Here is a 15,356-nt window from a genome sequence, read left to right as displayed (position 1 = left end):
CTCAATGGACTTTGCGCCACTGTTTCCATGTGTTATTGTAAATGTACATATAAATGTTGTGTGCACACAGTGTATGTCAGTGGAGGTGCTGGGGGCATTTGTGTGTGAGTGAGAGTGTGTGCAAGCATATGTGTGTTGAACTTTGTGTCTGAATGAATGATAAATAATGCATTGTTTGTATGTTCTAGTTGAATTAAGTTTGTGAATGTTATGTTGTGTCACTGGGTGCATGGCAGGCCAGCTGAAGATGCGTGGGGGCCTAATTGAATTTTAAAGATACACCACCAGTCTTATGAAAGTTATAACAGAGCGTCAGCAATGGACTCTTGTGGTGTAGTAGTTCAGTGTTATCCCTCAGGGATTTAGGTTGTTTGACCGACGTACAAAATCACGATGGTATTAACCAGGTTCATGTTTGCTGCAAATACGTTTTTACCTCGGTACAAAAAACCAAACCCATGTCCCCTCAAACCGCCAGTACACCCATGAACCCCCTCACTTACCTTTTCTCCGTCCGCTGATCTCCTGTAACCTGCAGCGTCAGATCCATCCCTTTAACGCCGGTGGGATCTCACGCTGCAGCATCCCTTTTCTTCTTTTTTTTTTGTTGGGTTCACTGCCACCAATGCTGAGGAAGTGAGGGACACCCCTGCAACCGCGTAAGCCAAAAATACCAAACATGGGCTGAGGGGGGGCCACCCTTGCAACCACTTCATGTTCGGTATCTTCGGCTTCAAACTAATGGTGGTGACCGAATTCAGTCAAATCTACCATTCAACCATTTTTTTTAAACAATTTGGCCAAAACGATCCCTCAGAGCCACCATCCGCCCTCCCTTCACCCCACCCCATTGCTTCAGTTGTCATGTCCCCCCCAACATTTTCAGCAAAGTTACTCCACTGGCAGCACATGTGGGCATCAGGATGCAGCAGAAAAGTTAAGGAAAGCAGGGCACACCTGCCTTACTTTGTGACCAGCCAGCTCATGATGCACTTTCTAAATTTAAAATGGTTCCATGTGGGAAGAGTCGCCCATCGTTTGGTGGCCTGAAGCAGTATCACCCACGAGTAACCGTCTCTTGTTAAGGTGTGGAACTCAAGCATTTGTGACACAAAACCGAGTGTGGGGTGGTTTGCATGAACACACACACACATTTGTTTTTATCAGAGGTCAATTCTGCCATCAGACAATGAGGTTACAATGACCCCTGCAGAGCCACTTTGCACAATATTATTTGTCTGGGCATAGGCAGGAGTAGTGTCTATTAACAGAAGACAGAAGAGGATGGAGAGTGAGATAAAATAAAATGACACATCTCTGTAAACCCTTGTTCAAATGCGCCCTAACTTTATGCGGGTTACTGCAAAGTAAACAGACACACTCACACTAGCTATTTTGTGAATCCATGCATTTTATTAAGGACCGCGTCACTGTTGTGTAAATGTATTCATACTGTTCTGCATTTCGTGTTGAAGATAGCTCAGTGTTTTTTTTTTTCAAGAGGAGTTGGCAGCCGTTAAATGGCCGCTTTTGGTCTGCCCTAAAGCAGGGGTGCACGTGGAATCCTGGGGAGAGGGGCAATGACTGGAATACACACACACGAAGGCCATGGAGCTAGAGCCAGCCTGGGAGGCGGTTGAAGGACAGAAGGAGAGAAAGAGGAGGAGTGAGAGGAGACATTGGGGACCCAGGTCACAGGGGGCAATGAGTGGTGCCCCTCCAGATTTGGATGGGGTGCAGAGATCAGGGCACTGTAGAGGGAGACCGGTCATTTGAGAGCTGTCGGGGACGGAAGAGGAATACAGAGAAGAGGGAGATGGAGTGACAAAGGTTCGAGGAGAAAGGGATCCAAGGCAGCCAGGGAACACAATTCAGCTGTTCCCGCTATTTCCGGTGTGTGAACATGGTCAGAGGCAGCAGAGGCAGAGCATCGTGAGAGAGCGCGAGGGAAGACTCATTAAGCATGGGGAGCCAAGCACTAGGGAGCACTAGCTGTAGCGGGCTGTTAACGCTGTTCACCATAGTGAGCCACAGTGAATTGCTGGGTCAGTAAGGAGCTGCAGGCTCGTGGCTTTGACTCTTGGTCTTTACAGGTATACAATGTAGATCGGACATGGCTACTGAATCCCTACAGAACATTGTAGAGATATTGGATCTGAGGGTAATCCCCTTGCCAGTGGCAGAGAGTGGGGCGGCCCACATATCTTACCATATGTTGGCAACAGTTGCGGATCAACTTGGCCCTACACAAGCGCGCCCTGGGGACAGAAATCATGCGTGGCCTTACCCACACAGCCAGCAGTGTGACAAGTAATCTAAAACTTTATCACGCTACCCAGGTTGTATGTGTATTGAGGATATTGAACCTACTAGCCATGGCCCATTTTTAAACAGCGGAAACCTGATGTTATTCTTCCAGCAAATTGAAGAGCTATCTATTATGATGCCTCAAAATATTGAAAGGGTAGAATTACCCACTTTCCATAGTCAATATAATTGGGTGGTGGTAAAGTTTGACAGTCGTTTGGTTGTTGAAAGGCTTATATCATTTGCTAACACATTTTACACCATGGGCTATTGTCTGCAACTCCACTATGGCCCATTTAATGAGGAGCAATTCAAGTCCCCTATGTATACCATGGAGAGAAAAGTAGCAACAAAACCTGCCTCGGTAAAAAAGAGATTGGGTAATCAAGCACAACAATTTCAATCAGTTCAGTTAACTCAGTCCAATGAGTTCTGGCCACCATTTGTAGAAGAACCACTGTATTGACCTCTGGCACAGATTCATTTGAGCCCTATTTTATCATGGAATACGAGAGGATTTAGATTGTTTACCTCACAATTAACAGGATATGCTACTCTGACCATGGCGACTATATTTCTTCTCCAAGAGACTTGGCTGACAATGACCTTCTCAATGGATAGCTATCAAATATTTGCACAACCATCCATCAGACCTTGGATAGGGAGACCTAAGGGTGGCCTATGTATGGGCCTCCAACATGGTTACGTGGCAGTTGGCTATAGTATGGGTGCAGATTGTGAGAATGGCCTAGCAGTTGAAATCAAGAATTTTCTTGATAGAATCTGTAGCACTTTAATACTTAATGTATATGATCCTTCAGATGAAAAGCAACTGGCTCATTATTGAAATGGGTGATAGAGCTACTGTACACGTGGAAGTTAAAGAACCCCAAGGGATGCATAATGATAGCTGGTGACTTTTTACGCCCAATGTAGAACATTCTCGAGTAATATTTCAGAAGAGTCTGAGGTGGTCGGAAGCATAATTTGAATTTAACCTTGTACCCCTGATGCCTAGTAAGAATGAAACAATGCTGTAGGTTGTTACATGGACTAATGGGAGCAGCGTTTCATGTCTGGATTGGATATTTGTTACTGACATGCTGCACTGTAAAAAATTGAAAAACAAAGTTTTACTTACACCACTTAGTGACCACGCAATGCTAAAAGTTATGTTTCAAGTGTATGCTCAGAAGATTAGGAAGGTAGAACTAGGTAAAGCGTCACTTACTGCCCAGGGCAACAGAATCATGTGGACAGAGGCCAATTTAAAAAGGGCTATTGAGTAAGTTGCACGTATAGCTTCCCCCTGGAAGAAGCACTTAATCACTGTAAAGCGTTTTGGGCAAAGTATGTGTGCTAATAAAACTTTGCCTTCATATGGCATTATAGGATGGTACAAGGTAAGGACAACCCCTCAATCTTTGATTATAAATCCACATGGAAAAGCACCAGCTATCTGAAAGAAAGTGACGGCCATAAAGAAAAATAAGAACCTGAACTATCAAGAAGAAAACATTGAGATTTGGGTCTATGTGTTCCAAATATAAGAATTGGCTACATAGCCATACATCCAGCCATGAATAAGCTTACTGGAAAATGGTATATGATCTGATTCGCACACATGACTTTTAGCGAACTTATCTGGCTGCAACAGCTCCTAAGGAAATCTGTGCCATCGTGGAAGAAGGTTGGAAGGTAAAGGTAAAGGGCTTACATTGGGATCAATGCATTGCGAAACACAAATCCTCTTTTGTATATACAGGCGTTCCGGTATTGAATATTGAAATTATTGCTGTTCTAGACATATTGGCCAGGTTGAAACCATCGAGGGCCACTGGACCGGATGGCTTAGCCAACTCGTATTGAAGTCTAATCCTTTGTTTTGGGCCAGAGTGTTGCACACAATGTAGCTTAAAATGTGCACTCTAGGAGTGCCCCTTTGGAGCTGGCTTAACTCAATACTTGTCCCGCACAGATCCCACAAGCAGCAAAATGTTTGCAACAATACTATTACAATTGTTGAATAAGTGGATTAGCGATTAGTTACTTTCCCACCAGTTGGGATTTAGGAAGGGCTATTCCACTTCACAGGCTATCTGGACATTGCACCTGTTAACAGTACATGTGTTATATGGGTCAGGTGGAGACCTCTACCTATGCTTGGTCGACTATATGACAGCTTTTGATTGTGTTGATTGTGTTGATCGTCACATCCTATGGACCAAACTGGAAAGATGGGGCATTGCAAACATCTACTATATTTTATAAAGGCCCTTTACGCTGACACAACAGTCACGGTTCGACTCTCACAAGAGGGGGACATTTCTTCCCCCATGCCTACTAATTGAGGTTTGAAGCAGGGGTGTGTTCTTTCATCATGGTTATTCAACCTCCTTGTGGCACATGGTGGAGAACTCCAGTGCGATCTGGACTTTCCGCCACTTATTGGTGGGTTGCGGTGCCGTGGATCACTTATGCCAATGATACGCTTTTATTAGACCACACACCTTTTGGTTTGCAAAGAGCCATTGATAGCTTGACTCTCTTTGCTGAAGATAACCAATTGAAAATCAACTATGCAAAGACCAAGGTCATGCCCATTCGGGACACAAGCCATTCCCCTGTCAGCTTCAAATGGCATATCAGTGGCACTAGATTGGAGTTGGTCAATACTTATGTTTACCTTGGTTTACCGTTCTACGGTGTCCCTACATTATCCCAATACAATGCTATTTTAAAGCTAAAGCGACGCACCAATGCTGGTATTACAGGGATTTATCGAAAGGGTGGGTGGAAATTCTATAGAGGGACTTATTGGAGGGTATACTAAAGCAAGTGTTCCTTTTATTTTACATGGTTTAGAAACAACTCCTGAAAAGCATGTTGGCTGGCTACATAAATTAGAAGGGAAAATACCCAGGTCATTTTTGGGCTTACCGACATCAGTTTCGGTGGCTGCAATGAGAATGGAACCTGGAACTACGTCCCTACATACCACTAGAAAATTGAACTGTAGTAAGCTATTTCTACAAATAAATAAAACTAGCACCACAACGGATCCTCCAGTCTATATTGACTATTACTTACACAAACTAAAGCACAAGACACAAGAATCGGACAGAGTGAGATCTATTAAGACACTTGAGAAAAAACTGCTACGAAGAGTATCCTAAACAAAGCTTTCAATACCTTAAACCTCGCCGATACCTGATTAAAGCTACTACTTCCACTTGAAGACGCTTCATCATGTATCTGCTTTAAAGAAAGCTGCCGGGTATGGAGTATATTGGTAGGTGGCAGAATAGTCCTTGTGAAAAACGATTATTTTGTTTGTATGTTGAGTCAATAGAATCCAGCAGGCATATTCTGACTGCATGTGAGAAGGCAAGGGACCTTTATTTTAAAGGATATGAGGGTTTTTGCACGCAGCAGGCAGCATTGGAACAGATCAGTTTTGGTCTACGATTGTAGCAGCAGAATCCCTTGTGATTACTGCCGCAGAAAGGCATGTCTGGGAGAGTATGCAATGCATGTTACTAACCAAGAGGCATTGAAATGACTGGAACCTTCCGAAAGGCTAAAATGGTGGCATAATTAATCATGAATAGAATAGGCGTTGAAGTACATTACAGTTGATAATGGGTAAAGTGACAGGAATTTGAATGGAAGCTCTTATTCATTTTAATAACCTAATGCGAATAGATACTTAATAATAATTGCAGGGTGTTAATTAGGAGTGAATTAATTGATTGATGACTGTATGTATTGATTTTCTTACATGTATCAATTAGTAGCGTATGCATTGCTTGATGATTTTCTTTTTTATTTATTTCTTTTATATATTTAAATTTCTTATGAAGCGCCTTTTGCACATAGTCCTCAAACGCTACAAAGAAACACAACTTACATATAGTACAAACAGACACATAACAGAAAAAGCGAAAGGAAGCAAAAACAGAAGGTTGTATTGATGATTCTATATTTAGTACACATTGTCGTTTTTTACTATTTAGTGTTGTGAAATGCACGCAAAAGGCTTAATGTATTAGTCAAAAGCATTAAATCATTTATTTTTAAACATAAAATAAAAAATACATTAAAATATTGTAATTCAGCAGGAAGGAAGGGCTGTTGAGCAAAGAGAGATAGAAGCAGAAGGCAAGAAGGTAGCGGTGTAATGTCGCTTGTGGAAAGAAGGCATGGGAAAAAGGATATATACATGTATCAGTGGTGATCTAGCTACTGTAAACATGTTTAAGGAACTGTATATTTGCCGCTTGTAGAGTGGGAAGGCAGGGACTGTTATTGGGGAGTTGTGTCACTCATCAATGTCAATGACATGCATGTAGGTTTGGTGTGGTTCTCTCAGCCCAACCTATTTCTTGCCAGGGAATATGAATAACAGGGACAGGGGGGAGAACCAGCAACACAGTGTTGTTATCTGGGGACTAACGACGAGTGGACAAGGGGGTCATAAAGCTGCTGGCATCGATGGCCTTGGGCCAAGTGCTCTCTCTGAGCCCTATGTAGTGGATATGGGCCCTAGGGCAGTATTGGACCCTGGTGACTAGCCACACATAGTCTGGTCCAGTTTCTCCAGACCTATCTGGGGCGCTCTCCATGAGAACCATGCACGAGATGTAGTGCAGAAGGAAATACATTTTTACAAGTGGTCCCACAGGGCTGATTACCCAGAGGGTTTGTTAGTAGACTTTAGAGGCCTGTTAATGTGTTAACAAACTCGAGTATTCGTGAAGGAAAAGGACAATGATCATAATTGGTTTGATAACAGCAGTTATACGCTCTCAGGGGCGTCAAGGTGCAGTGGGTTGCTTGGAGTGACCAAAGAAATGACATTGTTTTTTTCTGGACTATTGATAAATTGTGCAAATGTATACAGAGCTCGGGATTAGAGCTGCCAAAATAAGTCAATGACGTTGTGTTTCTTTTTTCTGGCACTTATTCTTCGTGGTAAATTACAGGTGAGCGGCAATGTGAATTGTGAACGGTATATGGTAACGGAACATGGTAATGTGAATTTCACATTGTCGATAGGTGAGCGGCACCTATCGACAATGTGAAATTCACTGAAGGGCTCCTTCGGCAAAGAGGCAACAAGGGCCACATTACCTCGTCCAGGATTAAGGCTGGTAGCCATGTCCTGTCTCTACCATCATTTACCACTGGTTGCCTTAAAAAAGCATACCCCTCCAGTTCACCTGGACTGGTTGGTGGTCTACATGTTACTCAGCTGCTCGAAAGCTCTGATGATGATACCCATAGCCGATTTCTTGTGAATTGAATAGGGGCAACATGCCAAACCAGAAAAGAGGGACGAAAATGGTGAAATGTGCAACCAGTCCACAACTACGCAGAAAGACAATGGAAGGAGGAAAATCACGAAAAGAAAGAGAAAATGCCAAAACCACTGGATAGAAGCAAACAGAAGAACCAGAAAGTGATGGCAAATATGAAACTAAGCATATGTAGCTCAGGGAAAGAATAAAACAAGGGAAGGAATTGACCTGGGGACATAGACCAAAGGAAAGCTACAATAGTAGAGCCTCAGTATTAATAAACGAGGAGCAGAAAAGGAGGGAGAAAAGAGAACACAATGAGGAAAAAAACTGCAAAAAAGGTGGGGAAAAGAAACAACCGGGGAGAGGCCAACAAGAGAACCAGAAAGTGACAGCGAATATGAAACTGAGCAAATATAGTTCAGGAAAAGAAAAAACCAAGGGAAGAAAAAGAAATGGGGACATCGACCAAAGGAAAGCTACCAAAATAAAACATCAGTATACATAAACGAGGAGCAGGCAAGGAGTGAGAAAAGAACAAAATGAGGAAGACACATGTAAAAAAGTGGAGAAAAGAAAATCAAATCAGCAGTTTCGTCATATGAGGGGAGAAAATGATCATTCACTGTGCAAAAAAGTGATGTTTTAGGTCTCAGGATTCTCTCAAGTTTGGCACTTGGTTGTAATGGATTTCCTTGCAGTCTAGCAATCTCATTAAATGCACAGTTGGGCATGATTTATTACATTTACATTGCATATATAATGTAGGTCATAATTCCATCCACCAATCTTCACATCCTTACCCCTAACCCTTCTGGCAGACCTCCTCCATTCTCCCCCAGCCCCACCAAGTCAGAGATTGCATCCCTCACATTGCAACAGTTTCCCTCTGTTTATGTACAAGCAGATGCACACAGGTGTGCCTGTCTGCTGGTTGTATGCGGACAAACAAACCAAGGAAGGAAATGTTCACCAATCACTTATGACCACTGAACTTTCGCTTTCCCTGCTAGACCTTGTTTCACTGTTTACATTCTCCACACCTCATGCTAAGCCCCTTCAGCCATGTTGCCCCGTTCTTCCAAACAGCTGAACTTGGCCCTCTCGAGAAAATGACTTAGTTGTTGCCCATTCAAGAAACCATAGTAAGCCCATCTTTACTCTCAACAGTGGTCTCAATGGGCCTACCTGAGTCCACCAGGTATTGCAGCATTAACCACATTCCTGGCTAGATTACTGGAGCCTGTGGTGACTTTACAGTTGCAGTGATTTCTGCCATACAATGGGCCTCATTACGGCCGGCACACTCCGAGTCTGAAAGCGGCTGCCATCCTGCCCGCCAGGTCTGACCTGACGGGCGAGACGGCACCCGCCCACAGACTTTCCGGGAAACTCCAGCAAATGGGAATAGGGATTTACATTTTCCGGGCACCTGACTTCCAGGAACACCAGGGTCGTAATCCCCCAGTGTTTCCGTGGAGCCAGGCACCGGAAAAATGCATGAGTCCAGCGGCAGCCTGTCAGTTTTACTGGCACGGCTACGACCGGACTCGTAATGAGGCCCAATGCCTTTTCTGACCAGACTCTGTCTAACATTTGACTCTGAGTGAGCGTGAGCGAAGAGCTAGTCTACAAATTACAATTTAAGAGCGAAAAAGTGTGAAGATGACGGATTGATCTTGAGGGGAAGGGTGTGTTTCAAATAGCTTAAGTTCTTTCTGTGGACCTAAGAAGTCTCCTTAAATGGCCTTCACGGCTTCTTCTTGGCACATGAAGTAGTTCCATAGAGATAAACAACCTTTAACTTACGATGAATGCACCCCAATAGTCCTTGCTTATATGTGAAACAATCCCTGCAGGAACTGATTGTCCTCCTTCTAGAAGTCTCTTATCCAGCATCTCTAGCAGGGATCACTGAGGCACGGAATACAGCTAGAGCGGTGCAGATCTTTCCATGGGGGCTATCAGACCTGCATGTTATTATGAACAGGCATGTTTTATCCCCTCTCCTTCAGAGTGTTTGTACAGGGGGGCAAGTAATGATGATTGCTTTGCGCAACCCTCTTTCTCTACAAATTACCCAAAAGTATAATCACTCTTATAGAAAAGTGATGGAAGTCTTAGCATTTTAATTTCTATTTCAAGTGATTTCATATCTGCATATTCAATGAAACCATAATTATTCGAGCACATATTCAACGTTTAATTTGTAATTATGAGTCTCCTCTTCTGAGTGATCTGGGAATTGGGTGGTGATGCACGCTAAGTGGACCTAGATGCATTTACCAGGAATAAGGCTGGATATATTGACCCCCGTATCACGTGGGTGTCTCGGATGCAATGACTGGAATGAAGTAGTCACATCTATGATTCCCTATGTGTGAGACCCATCATGTTATAGCATCAAGTCTTTATGCAATGGATTGTATATGTCTATTGTAGTTAGCGTGAAATTGCCTGATGTTCTCAGCCATGGGCCCCCTTTCTTAGTGTTACAGTCAGAGACGGCTGCTGGGGAAGAGCACATCAATTTGCTGTCTGCTGCCCTGATCAATCTTCCTGTGGCCATCACACAGTGCCAGACAGCCAAGACATTGCTTTATGATATGTATTGATCTGAGATACTTGAGTCCACAGAGTCCACATATATTATTCAAAAAGTTTACGTATCATTAATAATGGATGTCCAGACATATTGTCATATAGGATGATTGGCACTCTTTAGTGTTTGTCTTTAGGACTAATTTAGTGAGACTGGCAGGCCATAAGGAACTGTATAATTTATATGCTTACCAACTAAAAAAGCACTTTGCTTTTGCATGATTCATTTTTTTGGGCTGGGAGATGCGTTAACATCACCACTTGATTTTACATGTTGACAATGGGCGGTGAGTTGATGTCAGCAGGGCTTCTGGGTGCATTACTGTCTCCTTTACCCGGCGAAACATGTTCTGCCAAAAAGCATGAGCCGTGTGCACTGATCCCGGGACCGCATGTCGTGACGCAGTTTAATGACAGGGCTCCTGGTAGAAACCGAGAAGATGGCATGCATGAGGAAGTGCTTACTGGAAAGCTACCTCGCCAATGTGTTCTGGAAAAGCTGTCAAATGAAGTTTGCCTCCAGTGGCAATTCCAGGTAGTGTTTGTCAGACTTGAGTCCCCCATAATGGTGATTGGCATTCCTTGAATAAATGTTCCATACAGTGTTATACAGAAGAAACCTAGCCCTTTTCTGTTTTAAACGACCTCCCTTTCCATAGATTACCCGATGACCACTCGTGTGTTATAGCTGTGTTTTAGTGCTTCCGTGTTCTGTTTTAAGTTGATTGGATCAGGCGTGACACATTTTTGCTTGTACATGTCCTTGCTCCATGAGGAACTATTATGTTTGTATGAATGTGCACATGCTAAGTGTGTATATGCTATGGGCATAAATAGACAGTGTGTAATGTAAAAATGACTACCGCTAGGTGGAACATATCGCCCATTAGTGCAGACTAACAGCATCAGGCGAAGGCAACTGCAACAGTGAAAACTGCGCTGGTGGTAGTGTCTAGTGTCTACCAAACACAGCAATCAGCCATTGAATGGGCCATGTTGAATTTATGTAGGGCCGCGACCCATGCAAATTCAGTCCCATTCCCAGGCAATGGCTCTGCCGACATTATGCACAAAAAAACCAGAAACAAACCAGCCTTTAGATGGTCTAAAAAGGGGCATGTTTCGTGCAGGGGCACATGCACATCTCTCCAACACCTTTGGCATGTGAGTGAGCAAGACAGGGACACTCACCACAAGAGAGGGAGCCACGGACGACGGCTTCCAAGACGGCGATCAAGCACCCAACCCCTTTATGGCCCCTCTTAAACCCATTTCTGCTTGGGCAGTTCAGACCTTTTATCCCACCCGTATGGGCCAGGATTGCTCTTTGCAATGCCAGTCAACTGGGTCTTTTCCTCTAGGGAAACAATATATTTGATAAGGGCCAGCGTGTCAATGCCACATTGGTCATTTTTGCACAATCAACTAAACAGTGTTCCTGAGGGAGCAAGGGCGAATATCAGATGAGCTGATGATCAATAACCAGGAAATCAGTTAATTGTGTCAAATGTTGCCTCACTCTTATTCTTATGGCTACCTTGAGAGTCCATGTGGGACTGCTCTATATATCCTTGAGAGTCCACGTGGGACTGCTCTATATATCCTTGAGAGTCCATGTGGGACAGCTCTATATATCCTTGAGAGTCCATGTGGGACTACTCTATATATCCTTGAGAGTCCATGTGGGACTGCTCTATATATCCTTGAGAGTCCATGTGGGACAGCTCTATATATCCTTGAGAGTCCATGTGGGACTGCTCTATATATCCTTGAGAGTCCATGTGGGACTGCTCTATATATCCTTGAGAGTCCATGTGGGACTGCTCTATATATCCTGGAGAGTCCATGTGGGACAGCTCTATATATCCTTGAGAGTCCATGTGGGACTGCTCTATATATCCTTGAGAGTCCATGTGGGACTGCTCTATATATCCTTGAGAGTCCATGTGGGACAGCTCTATATATCCTTGAGAGTCCATGTGGGACTGCTCTATATATCCTTGAGAGTCCATGTGGGACTGCTCTATATATCCTTGAGAGTCCATGTGGGACTGCTCTATATATCCTTGAGAGTCCACGTGGGACTGCTCTATATATCCTTGAGAGTCCATGTGGGATAGCTCTATATATCCTTGAGAGTCCACGTGGGACTGCTCTATATATCCTTGAGAGTCCATGTAGGACTGCTCTATATATCCTTGAGAGTCCACGTGGGACAGCTCTATATATCCTTGAGAGTCCATGTGGGACTGCTCTATATATCCTTGAGAGTCCATGTGGGACAGCTCTATATATTTAAATCTCAAGACGTGCAACAGAGGATGGAGATTGCGAGCCCCCTCGGAATTGTAGTCCGAACAGAAAAACAAAAAGTATTATTGGTTCACACTGAGTGTAAATCATTTGTGCACAGGGCTAACTGCTTCCAATTCTTGGCCTGCTGACAGTGCTTATAGAAAGTGGAATCTGTGGAAAGTGCATTTTTCTTATGGATCTGCATTGCTCTGAGGCAACCTCGTGCATCGACTTCTCCAACAGGGGATTAAATAGTAAATATGCCTGCACAGTAGATGTATCTAATTTGTAAATACTTTCTATGCACCCTTTGGAATATATTTTTTAATGTATAAACTGACTGAGGGTTTGTCCCAGTAATTGCCCTTTCTACGCTTGAAGATATGGGTGACCGCTCAGTGACGCCAATGGACCACCACTCTATTGAATCCAAAGGGGTGCAAAGCGTCACAGCTGCGAGACCACTTCGTAGGGGTAAAAACCGATGCATAACAAATAACCAGCAAGATATCAGCTCCAGGTCAAGACACAAGTACAGATATTGCACTTTTAGAAGCAACCCTAATGGATAGAACTAGAATAATTCAGATGACTGGTGTGTCTACACTGGTAGCATATACATACCATCCAAGAGGAATGGGAAAGCAAGAAAGTCAGGGGCCACTATTAAGCCTGGATGAATTAGTTCAGTCAAACCCAGAATCACCCTAATTCCTACTGCTATATGATATGATAGGTTATTTATAATACACTTAATACCCAGAGATTTCTAAGCGTGGACCCGGGGATCGAACCTGTGATGCTCCGTGTCGTCTTGCCTCCAAGGAAAGCATGTTGCCCCTGAGCTATCATCCCAAGATATCGGATCCGCTGAACTTTGTGAACTTTTGAGAGATTTGTGCAGCTGCTCCTGCACATCTTCAGCAGTCACTGGCAATCTTTCAGAGAGGGTGGAGGGTGGTCATTGTTGCTGTTTGTGAGCTGCAGTATTTCACTTTAGGCAGGGTTTTAGGCGCTGATTTTAGGAGTGGTTTTAGTCATTGGCGAAAAGAAGATAATCACATTTTTATTTTTGCAACCATCTTTTTAAATAATGATCTGTATTTCATAGAAAAAAAAAGAGGGCAAGCAAGGTTTGCTATTTCTTTGGGATTTTGTTTGAGACAGATTTCACTTTGTCTGCCAGGGACATTCACAATTTGCTTGCATATTGTGTGCCGGGGTGGGTTGATTGAACGTGCATGCACAAAAAAACTTGGATGAGCGCAGCAGCTGAAACAAGCACTTGAATTGTATTTAAAATGTACTACAGCTCTCTAAGGGAAGGGGAAATGGCTTTGGGGACTGCTGGGAATTTGTTTTTTACAGGATTCTGCAGATTACTCAGGCAGTTGCTTTAATGGCATGGTGATTAGGTGTGTAATGCAACAAACTGCCTGTCTGGATTGAGCAGGAATTGGCTGTTGTGCAGCTTGTTGAAGCACGTGCTCACACAACACTTACTTGGGCGCAATAGCTTATATGAGATTTTTTTAAAAATGTATTAGCACACTTTGAAGGAAGGGGAAACTTCTTTGCTGGAAAACATTTTATTTACACGGTCTTGCTGATTACTTAGACAATGGGAATAGTGTCAAGGTGAATGGCTGTGTGATGCAAATCACCACCTTCCTGGATGGTGGAGGAGTTTGTATTGGCCGGCTTGATTGAGCAAGTACTCACATACACATTGACTGTTCACGATAGCTGATACAAGAATTTGTTTTTTTGTAACATTTATTAGCACAATTTGAAGAAAGGGGAAAAGTCGTTAGGGTGTGCTGGGAAAGAAATGTGTTTGCAGTGCCTTGATAATCACTCAGGCAGTGCCATTAGTGGCAGGGGCAATTGTGTGTGTGTTGCAACATGCTACTTGCCCGCACTGACTAGGAAATTGCACTGGTTCAGTTTGATAGAATGCACACTCACACACAACTTAGTTTGGAGGAACAAATGACACAAGCACTTGAATTGTAGTTTAAAATCTGTTGGCACGTTTGGGTGACGTGGATAAGTCTTTGGGAATTGATGGACATTTCTTTGCAGACAATTGCATTAGTGGCAGTGTGATTGGATACATGACACAACACAACACCAGCCTGGACTGTGGAAGAATTTCAGTGGGGGGCTTAATTGAATTTGCAACTATGCTGAGTGCAAAAGCTGATAATAGCATGAGAATGTCTTTGAAAATGTATTAGCACACTTTTAGGGAAGGGGAACATTGGAATACCAGCTAAAGTACTGACTACATGGCCATAATGGTGCATTCAGTTACCTTTGTACTGGAGAGACCCCCGGCCAGCCCATAGAGTCGGGGTTTGCTCTGCAGTACTTTAAGAGGAGATAGCTGCACCTTGAGGTGGATGGGGGAGGAGGTTTTCTACTCCAACACCAATCAATAAGGACAACTCAATGGTTTGGCAAAGGGGAGTCCGTTTAATGACAAGTACAAAAAACGGGGAAACATGGAAATCAACAGTGATGTGATAGCCCGTCTCGCTTCAACTCCCTCTAACCTCATACAAAACATAACTTTTATACTCAAAATGCGTCATAATCTGACGTGTAACACTCAAAAGTTAACATGCAATTCTATTGGTTAGGAAAAGGTAACTTTACTATAGGTACTGTATCTGTATATGGTAACAGAGTGAGGGGATTGGGTAAAACACTGTCAGGTGGGCATCTAAGCCCTTCCTTCAAAAATGACTACTTTAGACATCACTAAAAGTATGACGTCTCATTGGTTCTACTAACTATAGGACCCTAGATTATTTGGTCCATTGTGATTGGGCTGGCATCAACCCCATG

The sequence above is a fragment of the Ambystoma mexicanum genome, chromosome 6p (assembly GCF_040938575.1).
Source record: "Ambystoma mexicanum isolate Mex_15411 chromosome 6p, UKY_AmexF1_1, whole genome shotgun sequence".
In the NCBI taxonomy this organism is placed as follows: domain Eukaryota; kingdom Metazoa; phylum Chordata; class Amphibia; order Caudata; family Ambystomatidae; genus Ambystoma; species Ambystoma mexicanum.
Note: the sequence above shows the minus strand (reverse complement) of the source record.